The sequence below is a fragment of the Arachis hypogaea genome, chromosome 17, assembly GCF_003086295.3.
Source record: "Arachis hypogaea cultivar Tifrunner chromosome 17, arahy.Tifrunner.gnm2.J5K5, whole genome shotgun sequence".
In the NCBI taxonomy this organism is placed as follows: Eukaryota; Viridiplantae; Streptophyta; class Magnoliopsida; order Fabales; family Fabaceae; genus Arachis; species Arachis hypogaea.
Genome location: NC_092052.1, coordinates 113,428,713 through 113,449,241, shown reverse-complemented (window position 1 = coordinate 113,449,241; position 20,529 = coordinate 113,428,713). Strand labels below are relative to the sequence as shown.

Genomic DNA, 20,529 nt, shown 5'->3' with positions numbered 1-20,529 from the left:
GGGGAACAAGATTTACAAAATTCAGCAGCATCTTTAAAAAGAGTAGGCCACCAGAATCCACAGTCTAGAATTTTTCTAGCTATTCTTTGAGGGCCAAAATGTCCTCCACTCTCAGATGAGTGGCAGGCCTCTAAAATGGACTGGAATTCTGATTGAGGCACACACCGTCTAATTACCTGGTCAGCACCACACCTCCATAAATATGGATCGTCCCATATATAATATTTGGACTCGCTTTTCAGCTTGTCTCCTAGTGCTTAGTAAAATTTGGAGGAAAAGTGTGGCTAACTAGATAATTAGCTACAGGTGCATACCAAGGAATTACTTTAGATACTGCTTGTAAGTTATCAAATGGGAAATTATCATTTATAGGAGAGGAGTCACTCTTAACGTGCTCAAGGCGACTCAAGTGGTCTGCCACTAAATTCTGGTTACCACTCCTATCCTTAATTTCTAAATCAAATTCTTGTAGCAGCAGTATCCAACGTATTAGCCTTGGTTTGGACTCCTTTTTAGCTAATAAATATTTTAGAGCTGCATGGTCTGAGTACACTACTACCTTAGTACCAAGTAAATAGACTCGGAATTTATCCAGAGCAAAAACAATAGCAAGAAGCTATTTTTCAGTAGTAGTATAATTAGATTGAGCAGCATCTAGAGTCTTAGATGCATAAGCGACTACAAAAGGGTCCTTACCTTCGTGCTGAGCCAGCGCCGCTCCTACTGCATGGTTGGAAGCATCACACATAATTTCAAACGGCTGGCTCCAGTCTGGTCCTCTCACAATTGGAGCTTGAGTCAGGGCGATTTTCAGCTTATCAAATGCTTGCATACAGCTTTCACTGAACTCGAACTCAATTTCCTTCTGTAGCAATCTGGATAAAGGTAATGCTACCTTACTGAAGTTCTTAATGAATCTCCTATAAAAACCTGCGTGGCCAAGGAACGAACGGACTTCCCTCACAGAGGAGGGGTAAGGTAAACTAGAAATAACATCCACCTTTGCTGGATCTACAGAAATGCCAGTGTTAGACATAACATGTCCTAGTACAATTCCTTGTTTGGCCATAAAGTGACATTTTTCAAATTTTAATACAAGGTTTGTACTATCATATCTGTCTAACACTCTAGATAAACTATCCAAGTAAAGGCTAAATGAATCATCATATATGCTAAAATCATCCATAAAAACTTCTATACAGTTCTCAATAAGATCAGAGAAAAGACTCATCATGCATCTTTGGAAAGTAGCAGGTGCATTGCATAAGCCAAAGGGCATTCTCTTATAAGCATAAGTCCCAAAAGGACATGTAAAAGTAGTCTTTTCCTGATCTTCAGGAGCTATATGAATTTGAAAGTATCCTGTATAACCATCTAAGAAACAATAATGAGATTTTCCTGACAGGTGATCAAGCATCTGATCAACGAATGGCAAGGGATATTGATCCTTGCGAGTGGCTTGGTTGAGACGCCTATAGTCAATACAAACTCTCCATGAATTCTGCACTCTAGTTGTCAAGAGCTCTCCGTGCTCATTTCTTATTGTTGTGACTCCAGACTTCTTGGGCACCACTTGTACTGGACTGACCTATTCATTGTCTGAGATGGGGTAAATGATATCTGCTTCAAGTAATCTGGTTACTTTTTTCTTGACAACTTCTAAGATGGTGGGATTCAATCTTCTTTGAGGCTGACAGATAGGCTTTGCTCCTTCTTCTAAGAATATTCTGTGTTCATAAACTTGAGGACTAATGCCTACTATATCCGCCAAGCTCCATCCAATTGCTTTCTTATATTTTCTCAGCACACTGAGTAGCTGTTCTTCCTGTTGAGAAGTGAGTTCCTTTGCAATGATGACTGGGAACTTCTGCTTGTCCTCAAGGTAAGCATACTTGAGGTGTGGAGGAAGGGGCTTTAATTCTAATTTCTGCTCATAGCTAGGCTCTGGATCATTCGGGACTGGTGATAATGGTAAAGTCTTCTCATTATTTTCAGAAAGTGTCCCCACACTTAGACCTTGCTCCATGTACTTTTCTTCTAATTCTTCCTGGTGAACTTCAGCTACATTTTCATCAATAATATCACATTGGAAGATAGAATAATTTTCCGGAGGGTGCTTCATAGTTTCGTTTAAACTGAAACTCACTGTTCTGCCATCTATCTCAAAAGAGTAAGTTCCTGAGAATGCATCCAGCTTGAACTTTGAAGTCTTCAGGAATGGTCTTCCAAGCAGGATTGATGATGGTCTTCCTGAGTCATTAGGGGGCATTTCCAGGATGTAGAAATCAATGGGAAATGTGAGCCCCTTAATGCTCACTAGTACATCTTCAGCAATTCCAACTACTGTAATAATGCTTTTATCTGCTAACACAAAACGAGCTGCCAACCTTTTTAAGGGAGGGAGCCTCAAAGTATCATATATGGACAAAGGCATTATACTAACACATGCTCCTAAATAACACATACAGTTAGAAAATATCATACCTCCAATGGTACAGTTAATCATACATGGACCTAGATCACTACATTTTTCAGGTATATTTCCCATTGGTGCACGAAATTGTGATACATATCCATGCACCAAGTTTTTGGCGCCGTTGCCAGGGATTGTTCGAGTTTGGACAACTGACGGTTCATCTTGTTGCTCAGATTAGGTAATTTTCTTTTTGTTTTCTTTTCAAAAAAAAATTTTCTCAAAAATATTTCTAAAATTTTCTCATCTGTTTTCGAAAAAAAAAATAATAAAAATTTTTTCAAAAATATATTTTTCTTCAAAATTTTTAAGAATGAATTCTAGTGTTTCATAAAGCATGTTGAAGCCTGGCTGGCTGTAAAGCCATGTCTATTCCTTTGGGAATGAGTATGTCAGGCGTGTCATGTCAGAATTACATGCTGAAGCTTGGCTGGCCATTGGCCATGTCTAGTGTTTTGGACCGGAGCTTTCATTGAAAGCTTGGCTGGCTAGTGAGCCATGTCTAATTCCTGGACTGAAGCTTTAGACTAAGAATGCAAGATTCCTGGAATTCATATTAAAAATTTTGGAATCCTTATTTTTCTCTTTCAATTAATTTTTCGAAAAATCCAAAAAAATTAGAAAATCATAAAAAAAATCAAAAACAATTTTTGTACTTCTAGATTGAGTCATAAGTCATGTCATAAGTTTGGTGTCAATTGCATGTGCATCTTGCATTTTTCGAAAATTTCATGCATTCATAGTGTTCTTCATGATCTTCAAGTTGTTCTTGGTAAGTCTTCTTGTTTGATCTTGATGATTTTTTGTTTTGTGTCTTTTCATGTTTATCATATGCATTCTTGAATTTTTAGTGTCTAAGCATTAAAGAATTCTAAGTTTGGTCTCTTGCATGTTTTTTTTGCATTAAAAATTTTTCAAAAATATGTTCTTGATGTTCATCATGACATTCATAGTGTTCTTGGTGTTCATCTTGACGTTCATAGCATTCTTGCATGCATTCATTGTTTTGATCTAAAAATTTCATGCATTGCATCATTTTTCTTGTTTTTCTCTCTCATCATAAAAATTCAAAAATAAAAAAAAATATATTTCCCATTTTCTCTCATCAAATTCGAAAATTTGGATTGACTTTTTCAAAAATTTTTAAAATCAAATTGTTTCTCATGAGTCAAATCAAATTTTCAATTTGAAAATCTTATCTTTTTCAAAATCTTTTTCAAAAATCAAATCTTTTTCAAAATTCTTAGTTATTTTTGAAAATTCCAAAAATATTTTTCAAAAATCTTTTTCTTATTTTTATATCAAATTTTCGAAAATAACATGAACAATTAATGTTTTGATTCAAAAATTTCAAGTTTGTTACTTGCTTGTTAAGAAAGATTCAAACTTTAAGTCCTAGAATCATATCTTGTGATTTCTTATGAATCAAGTCATTAATTGTGATTTTAAAAATCAAATCTTTTTCAAAACTAATTTCAATCATATCTTTTCAAAAATATCTTCTTATCTTATCTTTTTCAAAAATATCTTTTCAAAATATCTTTTCTAACTTCCTAACTTCTTATCTTTTCAAAATTTGTTTCAACTAACTAACTAACTTTTTGTTTGTTTCTTAACTTTTTCAAAACTACCTAACTAACTCTCTCTCTCAATTTTCGAAAATATCTTCTCCCTTTTTCAAAAATGTCTTTTTAATTAACTAATTATTCATATTTTTATTTTTAATTTAAAAAAAAATTTCGAAAAAAAATACTAACATTTTTCAAAAACCATTTTCGAAAATTACTAACTCTTTTTCAAAATAATTTTCGAAAATTATCCCTCCCCCATCTTATTCTATTTATTCATTCATATTCTAACATCTCATCTCACATCTCTACCATCCTCACAGTTGTGTTTCTTCCATTATATTACATTCCTTGTCTCCCCCTCTTCTTCTACTCACACAGGGATCCCTATACTGTGGTATAAAGGATCTCTATTATTATTATTATTATTTTTTTTTGTGCCTTCTTCTTTGTCATATGAGCAGGAGCAAGGACAAGAACATTCTTGTTGAAGCAGATCCAGAACCTGAAAGGACTCTGAAGAGAAAATTAAGAGAAGCTAAAATACAACAATCCAGAGAAAACCTTTCAGAAATTTTCGAACAGGAAGAGGAGATGACAGCCAAAAATAATAATAATGTAAGGAAGATGCTTGGTGACTTTACTGCACCTAATTCCAATTTACATGGAAGAAGCATCTCCATTCCTGCCATTGGAGCAAACAACTTTGAGCTGAAACCTCAATTAGTTTCTCTGATGCAGCAGAACTGCAAGTTTCATGGACTTCCATCTGAAGATCCTTTTGAGTTCTTAGCTGAATTCTTGCAGATATGTGATACTGTCAAGACTAATGGAGTAGATCCTGAAGTCTACAGGCTCATGCTTTTCCCTTTTGCTGTAAGAGACAGAGCTAGATTATGGTTGGATTCTCAACCCAAAGACAGCCTGAACTCTTGGGATAAGCTGGTCACGGCTTTCTTAGCCAAGTACTTTCCTCCTCAAAAGCTGAGCAAGCTTAGAGCTGATGTTCAAACCTTCAGACAGAAAGAAGGTGAATCCCTCTATGAAGCTTGGGAAAGATACAAACAGTTGACCAAAAAGTGTCCCTCTGACATGCTTTCAGAATGGACCATCCTGGATATATTCTATGATGGTTTATCTGAGCTATCAAAGATGTCACTGGACACTTCTGCAGGTGGATCCATTCACCTAAAGAAAACGCCTGCAGAAGCTCAAGAACTCATTGACATGGTTGCTAATAACCAGTTCATGTACACTTCTGAAAGGAATCCTGTGAACAATGGGACGCCTATAAAGAAGGGAGTTCTTGAAGTTGATACTCTAAATGCCATATTGGCTCAGAATAAAATATTGACTCAGCAAGTCAATATGATCTCTCAGAGTCTGCATGGAATGCAAGCTGCATCCAACAGTACTCAAGAGGCTTCTTATGAAGAAGAAGCTTATGATCCTGAGAACCCTGCAATAGCAGAGGTGAATTACTTAGGTGAACCTTATGGAAACACCTATAACTCATCATGGAGAAATCATCCAAATTTCTCATGGAAGGATCAAAAGCCTCAACAAGGCTTTAATAATGGTGGAAGAAACAGGTTTAGCAATGGCAAGCCTTTTCCATCATCCACTCAGCAACAGACAGAGAATTCTGAGCAGAACCCATCTAGCTTAGCAAACTTAGTCTCTGATCTATCCAAGGCCACTGTGAGTTTCATGAATGAAACAAGGTCTTCCATTAGAAATTTGGAAGCACAAGTAGGCCAGCTGAGTAAAAGGATCACTGAAATCCCTCCCAGTACTCTCCCAAGCAATACAGAAGAGAATCCAAAAGGAGAGTGCAAGGCCATTAACATAAGCAAAATGGCCGAACCCAATGAGGGAAAGGAGGACGTGAATCCCAAGGAGGAAGACCTCCTGGGACGTCCAGTGATCAATAAGGAGCTTCCCTCTGAGGAACCAAAGGACTCTGAGGCTCATCTAGAGACCATAGAGATTCCATTGAACCTCCTTATGCCCTTCATGAGCTCTGATGAGTATTCCTCTTCTGAAGAGAATGAGGATGTTACTGAAGAGCAAACTGCCAAGTTTCTTGGTGCAATCATGAAGCTGAATGCCAAATTATTTGGTATTGATACTTGGGAAGTTGAACCTCCCTTGTTCATCAATGAACTAAGTGATCTGGATCAACTGACATTGCCTCAGAAGAGACAGGATCCTAGAATGTTCATAATACCCTGTACCATAGGCACCATGATCTTTAAGGCCCTGTGTGACCTTGGTTCAGGGATAAACCTCATGCCCCTCTCTGTAATAGAGAAACTGGGAATCTATGGGGTGCAAGCTGCTAAAATCTCATTAGAGATGGCAGACAGTTCAAGAAAACAGGCTTATGGACAAGTAGAGGACGTGTTAGTAAAGGTTGAAGACCTTTACATCCCTGCTGATTTCATAGTCCTGGATACTGGAAAGGAAGAGGATGAATCCATCATCCTAGGAAGACCTTTCTTGGCCACAGCAAGAGCTGTGATCGATGTTGACAGAGGTGAAATAGTCCTTCAATGGAATGAGAACTCCCTTGTGTTCAAAACTCAAGGACCTCCCTCTACAACCATGGAGAGGAAGCAGAAAAAGCTTCTCTCAAAGCAGAGTCAACCAGAGCCCCCACAGTCAAACTCTAAGTTTGGTGTTGGGAGGCCACAACCAAACTCTAAGTTTGGTGTTGAACTCCCATATCCAAACTCTAAGTTTGGTGTTGGAGAGTCTCAACAAAGCTCTGCACATCTGTGAGGCTCCATGAGAGCCCACTGTCAAGCTATTGACATTAAAGAAGCGCTTGTTGGGAGGCAACCCAATTTTTATTTATCTAACTATATTTTCCTTAGTTATATGTCTTTGTGGGTTCATGATCATGTGGAGTCACAAAATAAATATAAAAATTGAAAACGGAATAAAAAACAGCAGAAGAAAAATCACACCCTGGAGGAGCATCTGTCTGGCGTTCAGCGCCAGAACAGAGCATGGTGCTGGCGCTGAACGCCCAAAATGGGCAGCTTCTGGGCGCTGAACGCCAGAACAGGCATGGTTTTGGCGTTTAACGCCAGAAATGGCACACAAATGGGCGTTGAACGCCCAAAATGGCCACCAACCTGGCGTGAACGCCCAGAGTTGGGTACAAAGGCATTTTTACATGCCTAATGGGTGCAGGGATGTAAATCCTGGAACACTCAGGATCTGTGGACCCCACAGGATCCACTCAGGATCTGTGGACCCCACAAGATCCCCACCTACCTCCACTCACTTCTTCTCACCACTCTCTTTCACACAACCCCATAAACACTCTTCCCCAAAAACCCTTCACCAATCACCTCAAACACTCTTCCCCATCACCTCTTCACCACTCACATCCATCCACTCTTCCCCATAAACCTACCTCATAAACTCCACCTACCTTCAAAATTCAAAACCAATTTCCCACCCAAACCCACCCATATGGCCGAACCTTAACCCCCCTCCCTTCCCTATATAAAGCCCTCTATTCTTCATCAAATTCACACAACACACCCCTCTACACCCTTCTTGGCCGAAACCACATCTCCCTCTCCCTCTCCATATTTCTTCTTCTTCTTCTTCTATTCTTTTGTTTATTGCTCGAGGGCGAGCAATATTCTAAGTTTGGTGTGGTAAAAGCATAAGCTTTTTATTTTTTCATTACCATTGATGGCATCTAAGACCGGAGAATCCTCTAGAAGAGGGAAAGGGAAGATAAAAGCTTCCACATCCGAGTCATGGGAGATGGAAAGGTTCATCTCTAAAGCCCATCAAGACCACTTCTATGATGTTGTGGCCAAGAAAAAGGTGATCCCCGAGGTCCCTTTCAAACTCAAAAGAAATGAGTATCCGGAGATCCGACATGAAATTCAAAGAAGAGGTTGGGAAGTTCTAACAAATCCCATCCAACAAGTCGGCATCCTAATGGTTCAAGAGTTCTATGCTAATGCATGGATCACCAAGAACCATGATCAAAGTAAGAACCCAGATCCAAAGAACTATGTTATAATGGTTTGGGGGAAATACTTAGATTTTAGTCCGGAAAATGTGAGGTTGGCGTTTAACTTGCCCATGATGCAAGGAGATGAACGCCCCTACACTAGAAGGGTCAACTTTAATCAAAGGTTGGACCAAGTCCTTATGGACATATGTGTAGAAGGAGCTCAATGGAAGGTTGACTCCAAAGGCAAGCCGGTTCAACTAAGAAGATTGGACCTCAAGCCTGTAGCTAGAGGATGGTTAGAGTTCATTCAATGCTCAATCATTCCCACTAGCAACCGGTCTGAAGTTACTATAGACCGGGCCATCATGATCCATAGCATCATGATTGGAGAAGAGGTGGAAGTTCATGAGATTATATCTCAAGAACTCTACAAGGTGGCTGACAAGTCCTCCACTATGGCAAGGTTAGCCTTTCCTCACCTCATTTGCCACCTATGCAATTCGGCTGGGATTGACATAGAGGGAGATATCCTCATTAAAGAGGACAAGCCCATCACTAAGAAAAAGATGGAGCAAGCAAGAGAGCCCAGTCATGAAGCTCAAGAGGCGCAAGAAGCTCATTTACATGAGATCCCGGAGATGCCTCAAATGCACTTTCCTCCACAAAACAATTGGGAGCAAATCAACACCTCCCTAGAAGAATTGAGTTCCAATATGGGATAACTAAGGGTGGAACATCAAGAGCACTCCATCATGCTTCATGAAATAAGAGAAGATCAAAAAGCAATGAGGGAGGAGCAACAAAGACAAGGAAGAGACATAGAAGAGCTCAAGGACATCATTGGTTCCTCAAGAAGGAAACGCCACCATCACTAAGGTGGATTCATTCCTTGTTCTTACTTTCTCTGTTTTTTTCGTTTTATATATGTGCTTATCTATGTTTGTGTCTTCATTACATGATCATTAGTAGTAGTAACTATGTCTTAAAGTTATGAATGTCCTATGAATCCATCACCTCTCTTAAATGAAAAATGTTTTAATTCAAAAGAACAAGAAGTACTGAGTTTCGAATTTATCCTTGAACTTAGTTTAATTATATTGATGTGGTGACAATGCTTCTTGTTTTCTGAATGTATGCGTAAACATTGCATATGTCTTTTGAAGTTGTTGTTTAAGAATGTTAAATATGTTGGCTCTTGAAAGAATGATGACTAGGAGACATGTTATTTGATAATCTGAAAAATCATAAAAATGATTCTTGAAGCAAGAAAAAGCAGCAAAGAACAAAGCTTGCAGAAAAAAAAATAGGCGAAAAAAAAATAATAGAAAAAAAAAGAAAGAAAAAAAAGAAAAAAGCAAGCAGAAAAAGCCAATAACCCTTAAAACCAAAAGGCAAGGGCAAATAAAAAGGATCCCAAGGCTTTGAGCATCAGTGGATATGAGGACCTAAAGAAATAAAATCCTGGTCTAAGCGGCTAAACCAAGCTGTCCCTAACCATGTGCTTGTGGCGTGTAGGTGTCAAGTGAAAACTTGAGACTGAGCGGTTAAAGTCAAGGTCCAAAGCAAAAAAAGAGTGTGCTTAAGAACCCTGGACACCTCTAATTGGGGACTTTAGCAAAGCTGAGTCACAATCTGAAAAGGTTCACCCAATTATGTGTCTGTGGCATTTATGTATCCGGTGGTAATACTGGAAAACAAAGTGCTTAGGGCCACGGCCAAGACTCATAAAGAAGCTGTGTTCAAGAATCATCATACTGAACTAGGAGAGTCAATAACACTATCTGAACTCTGAGTTCCTATAGATGCCAATCATTCTGAACCTCAATGGATAAAGTGAGACCCCAAAACTATTCAAAAGGCAAAAAGCTATAAGTCCCGCTCATATGATTGCAGCTATGTTTCATTGATAGTTTGGAATTTATAGTATATTCTCTTCTTTTTATCCTATTTGATTTTCAGTTGCTTGGGGACAAGCAACAATTTAAGTTTGGTGTTGTGATGAGCGGATAAATTATACGCTTTTTGGCATTGTTTTTAGTATGTTTTTAGTAGGATCTAGTTACTTTTAGGGATGTTTTCATTAGTTTTTATGTTAAATTCACATTTCTGGACTTTACTATGAGTTTGTGTATTTTTCTGTGATTTCAGGTATTTTCTGGCTGAAATAGAGGGACTTGAGCAGAAATCAGATTCAGAGGTTGAAGAAGGACTGCTGATGCTGTTGGATTCTGACCTCCCTGCACTCAAAGTGGATTTTCTGGAGCTACAAAACTCGAAATGGCGCGCTTCCAATTGCGTTGGAAAGTAGACATCCAGATCTTTTCAGAAATATATAATAGTCTATACTTTGGCCAATAATAGATGACGTAAACTGGCGTTCAACGCCAGCTTTCTGCCCAAATCTGGCGTCCAGCGCCAAAAAAGGAGCCAAAACCAGAGTTGAACGCCCAAACTGGCACAAAAGCTGGCGTTCAACTCCAAGAAGAACCTCTACACGTACAACACTCAAGCCCAGCCCAAGCACACACCAAGTGGGCCCCGGAAGTGGATTTATGCATCAATTACTTACTCATGTAAACCCTAGTGACTAGTTTATTATAAATAGGACCTTTTACTATTGTATTAGACATCTTTGATCAGTTGTATGCTATCTTAGATCACGTTTGAGGGCTGGCCATCTCGGCCATGCTTGGACCTTTCACTTATGTAATTTTAATGGTAGAGTTTCTACACTCCATAGATTAAGGTGTGGAGCTCTGCTGTTCCTCAAAGATTAATGCAAAGTACTACTGTTTTCTATTCAATTCATCTTATTTCGCTTCTAATATATCCATTCGCACCCAAGAACGTGATGAAGGTGATGATTATGTGTGACGCTCATCACCATTCTCCCCTATGAACACGTGCCTGACAAACACTTCCGTTCTACATGAAATAAGCTAGAATGAATATCTCTTAGATCTTCTAACCAGAATCTTCGTGGCGTAAGCTTGAATGATGGCGGCATTCAAGAGAATCTGGAAAGTCTAAACCTTGTCTGTGGTATTCCGAGTAGGATTCAATGATTGAATGACTGTGACGAGCTTCAAACTCGCGAGTGCTGGGTGTTAGTGACAGACGCAAAAGGAGGGTGAATCCTATTCCAGCATGATCGAGAACCGACAGATGATTAGCCGTGCTGTGACAGAGCATGTGAGCATATTTTTCACTGAGAGGAGGGGATGTAGCCACTGACAACGGTGATGCCCTTGCATAAAGCCAGCCATGAAAAGGGGTATGACTGATTGGATGAAGATAGCAGGAAAGCAGAGGTTCAGAGGAACGAAAGTATCTCCATTCGCTTATCTGAAATTCTCACCAATGAATTACATAAGTATTTCTATCCCTATTCTATTAATTATTATTCGAAAACACCATTATCAACTTATGTCTGCCTAACTGAGATTTGCAAGGTGACCATAGCTTGCTTCATACCAACAATCTCCGTGGGATTCGACCCTTACTCACGTAAGGTATTACTTGGACGACCCAGTGCACTTGCTGGTTAGTTGTATCGAAGTTGTGAACCATGGTATTGGCACCATGTTCTTGGCACCATTGCCAGGGAAAGAAAGAGCCATGAATTTTATATAATCAAAGTGTAATCACGATTGCGCGTACCAAGTTGCTCACGTTGCCAGGGATTGTTTGAGCCTGGACATCACAATTTCGTGCACCAAGTTTTTGCACGACCCAGTGCACTTGCTGGTTAGTTGTATCGAAGTTGTGAGTCATGGTATTGGCACCATGTTCTTGGCGCCATTGCCAGGGAAAGAAAGAGCCATGAATTTTATATAATCAAAGTGTAATCACGATTGCGCGTACCAAGTTGCTCACGTTGCCAGGGATTGTTTGAGCCTGGACATCACAATTTCGTGCACCAAGTTTTTGGGGAGATTGTTGGTATGAAGCAAGCTATGGTCACCTTGTAAATCTCAGGCAGGCAGATATAAATTGATAATGATGTTTTCGAATAATAAATAATAGAATAAGGATAGAGATACTTATGTAAATCATTGGTAGGAATTTCAGATAAGCGAATGGAGATGCTTTTCGTTCCTCTGAACCTCTGCTTTCCTGCTATCTTCATCCAATCAGTCTTACTCCTTTCCATGGCTAGCTTTATGTGATAAATCACCACTGTCAATGGCTACTTTCGGTCATCTCTCAGGAAAATGATCCAATGCCCTGTCACGGCACGGCTAATCGTCTGGAGGCATCACCCTTGCCAATGGCTTCATCTTATCCTCTCAGTGAATAATATGCTCACGCACCCTGTCACGGCACGGCTATTCATCTGTCGGTTCTTGATCATGCTGGAATAGGATTTACTATCCTTTTGCGTCTGTCACTAACGCCCTGCAATCGCGAGTTAGGAGCTCGTCACAGTCATTCAATCATTGAATCCTACTCGGAATACCACAGACAAGGTTTAGACTTTCCGGATTCTCTTGAATGCTGCCATCATTCTAGCTTACGCCACGAAGATTCCGGTTAAGAGATCTAAGAGATATTCATTCTAGCTTATTTCATGTAGAACAGAAGTGTTTGTCAGGCACGCGTTCATAAGGGAGAAAGATGATGAGCGTCACACATAATCATCACCTTCATCACGTTCTTGGGTGCGAATGGATATATTAGAAGCAAAATAAGATGAATTGAATAGAAAACAGTAGTACTTTGCATTAATCTTTGAGGAACAACAGAGCTCCACACCTTAATCTATGGAGTGTAGAAACTCTACCATATGAAAATACATAAGTGAAAGGTCCAGGCATGGCCGAGATGGCCAGCCCTCAAACGTGATCTAAGATAGCATACAACTGATCAAAGATGTCTAATACAATAGTAAAAGGTCCTATTTATAATAAACTAGTCACTAGGGTTTACATGAGTAAGTAATTGATGCATAAATCCACTTCCGGGGCCCACTTGGTGTGTGCTTGGGCTGGGCTTGAGTGTTGTACGTGTAGAGGTTCTTCTTGGAGTTGAACGCCAGCTTTTGTGCCAGTTTGGGCGTTCAACTCTGGTTTTGGCTCCTTTTCTGGCGCTGGACGCCAGATTTGGGCAGAAAGCTGGCGTTGAACGCCAGTTTACGTCGTCTATTATTGGCCAAAGTATGGACTATTATATATTGCTGGAAAGCCCCGGATGTCTACTTTCCAACGCAATTAGAAGCGCGCCATTTCGAGTTCTGTAGCTCCAGAAAATCCACTTTGAGTGCAGGGAGGTCAGAATCCAACAGCATCAGCAGTCCTTCTTCAACCTCTGAATCTGATTTCTGCTCAAGTCCGTCTATTTCAGCCAGAAAATACCTGAAATCACAGAAAAATACACAAACTCATAGTAAAGTCCAGAAATGTGAATTTAACATAAAAACTAATGAAAACATCCCTAAAAGTAACTAGATCCTACTAAAAACATACTAAAAACAATGCCAAAAAGCGTATAATTTATCCGCTCATCACCCATCAAAGCAGATATAGAACTACCTAAAGAAATAGTTTCTAATTCATTAATTTTATCTTTATGTATGCACAAATCCTTTAGAAACTTTTCGTATTTAGGTACTTGTTGAATAACATCAAAAAGGGGAACAGTTACCTCGACCTTTTTGAATATTTCTACCATTTTGGGGTCAAGTTCCATCTGTTTTTTGGGCTTCCTTGCAATTTGTGGAAATGGAATAGGAGGGGCGCGATTTGTAGCTTCAACATCCCTTGGTGCTTCATTCTGTGGTTGATCTTCTTCTTCTTCAACTATGTCTTGTATGTCCTCTTCTTCTTCAGCTTCTTCCACTTCCACCACATCCTCTGCTGGCATATTTTCTGGTGGGTTTGGCTCCTCATGGTTCCTCTTCTGCAGTGTGGTTCTGGACCTTAGAGTGATGGCGTTGATGCCATCCTTGGGATTAGGCAGTGGTTGAGAAGGAATTCCATTAGAGCTTGAAGGTTGATGTGTGGAATTGAGTGAGGAATCCATCCGGGAGACGAGAGCTTGTAAAGTGGCAGTTAAGCCATTCAGACTAGAGTTCAGCTGAGCCTGCATGTCTTGTTGTCCTTGTGCAAGAGAATGGAGCATCTCGTCATTTGATGAGGAATTAGAATAAGCAGTCTGAGAAACTTGTTGTTGGGTTTGCTGGGGTCCTTGTGATTGTCTTAGGTGAGGTGCTCTGTAAGGTTGGTTCTGATTTTACTGTCTGTTATTGTTATTATTATTTCACCTCTGGTTTCCATTATTGTCTCTGCTTCCTCTGTTGAAGTTATCCCTCCAACCATGGTTATTGTTGCCACCTTGGTTGTAGTTGCCACCTTGTTGATTGTATCCTTGATTCGGGCGGTCATAGAAGTTGTGAGTGGCTGCTACACTGTTGTCTTCCTGGAGCTGCGGGCATTCATCAGTATAATGACTATAATCAGCACAGATCCCACATACTCTTTGTGGAACTAACTGTTGGCTTTGTTGTGGTGAAGGCTGAGCTTGTTGTGCTTGTTGATTCAACTGCATCTGCTTCAGTAGGTTGGTCATTTCACATATACTCTGGGTGAGAGCAGTAGTTTCTTTGCTAGAAGAAATCTCTGCAATAGCTTTGGGGTTGCGCCTCTGTCTGTGATTCCTTGTGGACTCAGCTAAGTTGCTGATCAGCTGCCATGCTTCATCTGCAGTTTTGTACTTTTTCAGAGAACCATTACTGGCACCTTCCAGTGTAGTCTTATCCTGGGGTTCATGTCTTGAGTGAAGTAGCTGATCAATACTAGTTTACCAATCATGTGATGGGGACATACGTCTAGAAGATTGTTGAAATGCTTCCAATATTCATAGAGAGTCTCTGATTCACCTTGAACAATGCAGGAGATCTCTTTTTTCAGTCTATCTGTGACTTCAGCTGGGAAGTATTTTTCCAAAAATTCTTTCCTAAGCGTATCCCAGTTAGTAACAGTTGCTTCAGGTTCAGAGTAGTAACACTCCCTCGCCTTTCCCTCAAGAGAAAATGGGAAAGCGGTTAATAGAATAGAAGTTTCATCTGCACCATGACGCCTAACAGTAGAACAGGTGATGAGCGGATAATTTATACGCTTTTTGACATTGTTTTTAGTATATTTTTAGTAGGATCTAGTTACTTTTAGGGATGTTTTCATTAGTTTTTATGTTAAATTCACATTTCTGGACTTTACTATGAGTTTGTGTATTTTTCTGTGATTTCAGGTATTTTCTGGCTGAAATTGAGGGACTTGAGCAAAAATCAGATTCAGAGGTTGAAGAAGGACTGCTGATGCTGTTGGATTCTGACCTCCCTGCACTCAAAGTGGATTTTCTGGAGCTACAGAACTCGAAATGGTGCGCTTCCAATTGCGTTGAAAAGTAGACATCTAGGGATTTTCAGCAATGTATAATAGTCCATACTTTGCCCAAGTTTAGATGATGCAAACTGGCGTTCAACGCCAGTTCTCTGCCCAATTCTGGCGTCCAGCGCCAGAAACAAGTTGCAAAGTGGAGTTCAACACCCAAAATGGCACAAAAGGTGGCGTTCAACTCCAAGAAGGACATCTACATGTGCAACACTCAAGCTCAGCCCAAGCACACACCAAGTGGGCCCCGTAAGTGGATTTATGTATCAATTACTTACTTCTGTAAACCCTAGTAGCTAGTTTATTATAAATAGGACCTTTTACTATTGTATTAGACATCCTGGATCGTATTTTGATCCTGTGATCAAGTCTTGGTTACTCCGGTTCCCCTCTAGGGCCGAGACCAATAAACTCCATTATCACTTATGTATTTTCAACGGTAGAGTTTCTACACTCCATAGATTAAGGTGTGGAGCTTTGCTGTTCCTCAAAGATTAATGCAAAGTACTACTGTTTTCTATTCAATTCATCTTATTTTGCTTCTAAGATATTCATTCGCACTTCAACCTGAATGTGATGAACGTGACAATCATCATCATTCCCTATGAACGCGTGCCTGACAACCACTTCCGTTCTACATTAGATTGAATGAGTATCTCTTAGATCTCTTAATCAGAATCTTCGTGGTGTAAGCTACAATGATGGCGGCATTCAAGAGAATCCGGAAAGTCTAAACCTTGTCTGTGGTATTCCGAGTAGGATTCAATGATTGAATGACTGTGACGAGCTTCAAACTCGTGATTGTTGGGCGTAGTGACAGATGCAAAAGGATAGTAAATCCTATTCCAGCATGATCGAGAACCGACAGATGAATAGTCGTGCCGTGACAGGGTGCATTGACCATTTTCACTGAGAGGATAGGATGTAACCATTGACAAGGGTGATACCTTCAGACGATTAGCCGTGCCGTGACAGGGCATTTGGATCATTTTCCCGAGAGAAGACCGAAAGTAGCCCTTGACAATGGTGATGCATTACATAAAGCCAGCCATGGAAAGGAGTAAGACTGATTGGATGAAGATAGCAGGAAAGCAGAGGTTCAGAGGAACGAAAGCATCTCTAGTTGCTTATCTGAAATTCTCACCAATGATTTACATAAGTATTTCTATCCATATTTTATTAATTATTTTCGAAAACCCCATTACTATTTTATATCTGCCTGACTGAGATTTACAAGGTGACCATAGCTTGCTTCATACCAACAATCTCCGTGGGATTCGACCCTTACTCACGTAAGGTATTACTTGGACGACCCAGTGCACTTGCTGGTTAGTTGTGCGAAGTTGTGAACCATGGTATTGGCATCATGTTTTTTGGCGCCATTACCAGGGAAAGAAAGAGTGATGAATTTTACATAATCAAAGTGTAATCACAATTTCTGCGCACCAAGTTTTTGGCGCCGTTGCCGGGGATTGTTCGAGTTTGAACAACTAACGGTTCATCTTGTTGCTCAGATTAGGTAAATTTTCTTTTTATTTTCTTTTAAAAAATTTTTCAAAAATCTTTCAAAATTTTCTTCTTTGTTTTCGAAAAAAAAAAGTTTTTAAAATAAAAATGTTTTCAAAAATAAATTATTCTATGGCTTCAAAACTTTCAAGAATGAATTCTAGAGTTTCATGGTAACATGTTGAATCCTATCTGGCTGAAAAGCCATACCCAAACTCCTTTGGGATTGGTCTTCAACTAATCACCTCAATGAATGTAAATCCATTCTAAAGCTTGAATGGCTATTAAGCCATGTCTGACCCTTTGATTGGAGCTTTAGATTAAAGAGCACAAGATTCCTGGAACTCATATTAAAGATTTTGAAATCCTTATTTTTGTTTTTCAAATAATTTTCAAAAAAATACAAAAAAATTAGAAAATCATAAAAATCAAAAATATTTTTTTGTGTTCTTGTTTGAGTCTTGAGTCATGTTATAAGTTTGGTGTCAATTGCATGTGCATCTTGCATTTTTCGAAAAAATCATGCATTCATAGTGTTCTTCATGATCTTCAAGTTGTTCTTGGTAAGTCTTCTTGTTTGATCTTTGCATTTGCATGTTTTGTGTCTTTTCTTGTTTTTCATATGCATTCTTGGATTCTTAGTGCCTAAGCATTAAAGAATTCTAAGTTTGGTGTCTTGCATGTTTTCTTTGCATTAAAAAATTTTTCAAAAATGTGTTTTTGATGTTTATCATGATCTTCATAGTGTTCTTGGTGTTCATCTTGACATTCATAGCATTCTTGCATACATTCATTGTTTTGATCTAAAAATCTCATGCATTGCATCATTTTCATGTTTTTCTCTCTCATCATTCAAAATTCAAAAATCAAAAAAATATCTTTCCCTTTTTCTCTCATCAAATTCGAAAATTTGGATTGACTTTTTCAAAAATTTTTAAAATCAAGTTGTTTCTTATGAGTCAAATCAAATTTTCAATTTGAAAATCTTATCTTTTTCAAAATCTTTTTCAAAAATCAAATCTTTTTCAAATTTCTTAGTTATTTTCGAAAATTCCAAAAATATTTTTCAAAAATCTTTTTCTTATTTTTATATCAAATTTTCGAAAATAACAATAACAATTAATGTTTTGATTCAAAAATTTCAAGTTTGTTACTTACTTGTTAAGAAAGATTCAAACTTTAAGTTCTAGAATCATATCTTGTGATTTCTTGTGAATCAAGTCATTAATTGTGATTTTAAAAATCAAATCTTTTTTCAAAAAAACTAATTTTTATCATATCTTTTCAAAAATATCTTCTCATCTTATCTTTTTCAAAAAAATTGATTTCAAAATATCTTTTCTAACTTCCTAACTTCTTATCTTTTCAAAATTTGTTTCAACTAACTAACTAACTTTTTGTTTGTTTCTTATCTTTTTCAAAACCACCTAACTAACTCTCTCTCTCTAATTTTTGAAAATATCTTCCCTCTTTTCCAAAATTTCTTTTTAATTAACTAATTATTTCAATTTTTAAAATCTTAATTTTCGAAAATTACTAACATTTTTCAAGAACTATTTTCGAAAATCACTAACCATTTTTCAAAAACAATTTTCGAAAATTCCCTCTCTCTCTTATCTTCTCCTTTTCTTCCACTAACCTAAAGGGAACCTCTATACTTGGGTAAAAAGGATCCCTATTATTATTATTTTTCTGTGCCCTCTTCTTTGTCATATGAGCAGGAACAAGGACAAGAACATCCTTGTTGAAGCAGATCCAGAACCTGAAAGGACTCTGAAGAGGAAACTAAGAGAAGCTAAATCACAACTATCCAGCAAGCACCTGTCAGAAATTTTCAAACAGGAAGAGGAGATGGCAGCCGAAAATAATAATAATGCAAGGAGAATGCTTGGTGACTTTACTGCACCTAATTCCAATTTACATGGAAGAAGCATCTCCATTCCTGCCATTGGAGCAAACAATTTTGAGCTGAAACCTCAGCTAGTTTCTCTGATGCAGCAGAACTACAAGTTTCATGGACTTCCATCTGAAGATCCTTTTCAGTTCTTAACTGAATTCTTGCAGATCTGTGATACTGTTAAGACTAATGGAGTAAATCCTGAAGTCTACAGGCTCATGCTTTTCCCTTTTGCTGTAAGAGACAGAGCTAGAGTGTGGTTGGACTTTCAACCCAAAGACAGCCTGAACTCTTGGGATAAGCTGGTCACGACTTTCTTAGCCAAGTTCTTTCCTCCTCAAAAGCTGAGCAAGCTTAGAGCGGATGTTCAAACCTTCAGACAGAAAGAAGGTGAATCCCTCTATGAAGCTTGGGAAAGATACAAGCAGCTGACCAAAAAGTGTCCTTCTGACATGCTTTCAGAATGGACCATCCTGGATATATTCTATGATGGTTTATCTGAGCTATCAAAGATGTCATTGGATACTTCTGCAGGTGGATCCATTCACCTAAAGAAAATGCCTGCAGAAGCTCAAGAACTCATTGACATGGTTGCTAATAACCAGTTCATGTACAATTCTGAGAGGAATCCTGTGAGTAATGGGACGCCTATGAAGAAGGGAGTTCTTGAAATTGATACTCTGAATGCCATATTAGCTCAGAACAAAATATTGAATCAGCAAGTCAATATGATTTCTCAGAGTCTGAATGGAGTGCAAGCTGCATCCAACAGTACTCAAGAGGCTTCCTATGAAGAAGAAGCTTATGATCCTGAAAACCCTGCAATAGCAGAGGTAAATTACTTAGGTGAACCTTATGGAAACACCTATAATCCATCATGGAGAAATCATCCAAATCTCTCATGGAAGGATCAAAAGCCTCAACAAGGCTTTAATAATGGTGGAAGAAACAGGTTTAGCAATAGCAAGCCTTTTCCATCATCCACTCAGCAACAGACAGAGATTTCTGAGCAGAATCCATCTAGCTTAGCAAATTTAGTCTCTGATCTATCTAAGGCCACTATGAGTTTCATGAATGAAACAAGGTCTTCCATTAAAAATTTGGAAGCGCAAGTGTGCCAGCTGAGTAAAAGGATCACTGAAATCCCTCCTAGTACTCTCCCAAGCAATACAGAAGAGAATCCAAAAGGAGAGTGCAAGGCCATTGACATAAGCACCATGGCCGAACCTGTAAGGGAAGGAGAGGACGTAAATCCCAAGGGGGAAGACCCCTTGGGACGTCCAGTGATCAATAAGGAGCTTCCCTCTGAGGAACCCAAGGAATCTGAGACTCATCTAGAGACCATAGAGATTCCACTGAACCTCCTTATGCCATTCATGAGCTCTGATGAGTATTCCTCTTCTGAAGAGAATGAGGATGTTACTGAAGAGCAAGCTGCCAAGTTCCTTGGTGCAATCATGAAGCTAAATGCCAAATTATTTGGTATTAAAATTTGGGAAGATGAACCTCCCTTGTTCACCAATGAACTAAGTGATCTGAATCAATTGACATTGCCTCAGAAGAAACAGGATCCTGGAAAGTTCATAATACCTTGTACCATAGGCACCATGATCTTTAAGGCTATGTGTGACCTTGGTTCAGGGATAAACCTCATGCCCCTCTCTGTAATAGAGAAACTGGGAATCTATGGGGTGCAAGCTGCTAAAATC

General features: G+C 38.8%; 2 non-coding genes across 2 annotated transcripts; both read right to left on the bottom strand.

Moving 5' to 3' along the window:
• Window positions 1-5,031: 5,031 nt before the first annotated feature.
• Window positions 5,032-5,139, bottom strand: LOC112768015 (small nucleolar RNA R71). Its single transcript, XR_003185455.1, has one exon. It is a non-coding gene; the product is annotated as a small nucleolar RNA R71 (small nucleolar RNA).
• A 14,031-nt stretch (window positions 5,140-19,170) lies between these two features.
• On the bottom strand, window positions 19,171-19,278 carry LOC112768374 (small nucleolar RNA R71). The gene has a single exon (XR_003185809.1). It is a non-coding gene; the product is annotated as a small nucleolar RNA R71 (small nucleolar RNA).
• Window positions 19,279-20,529: the final 1,251 nt, after the last annotated feature.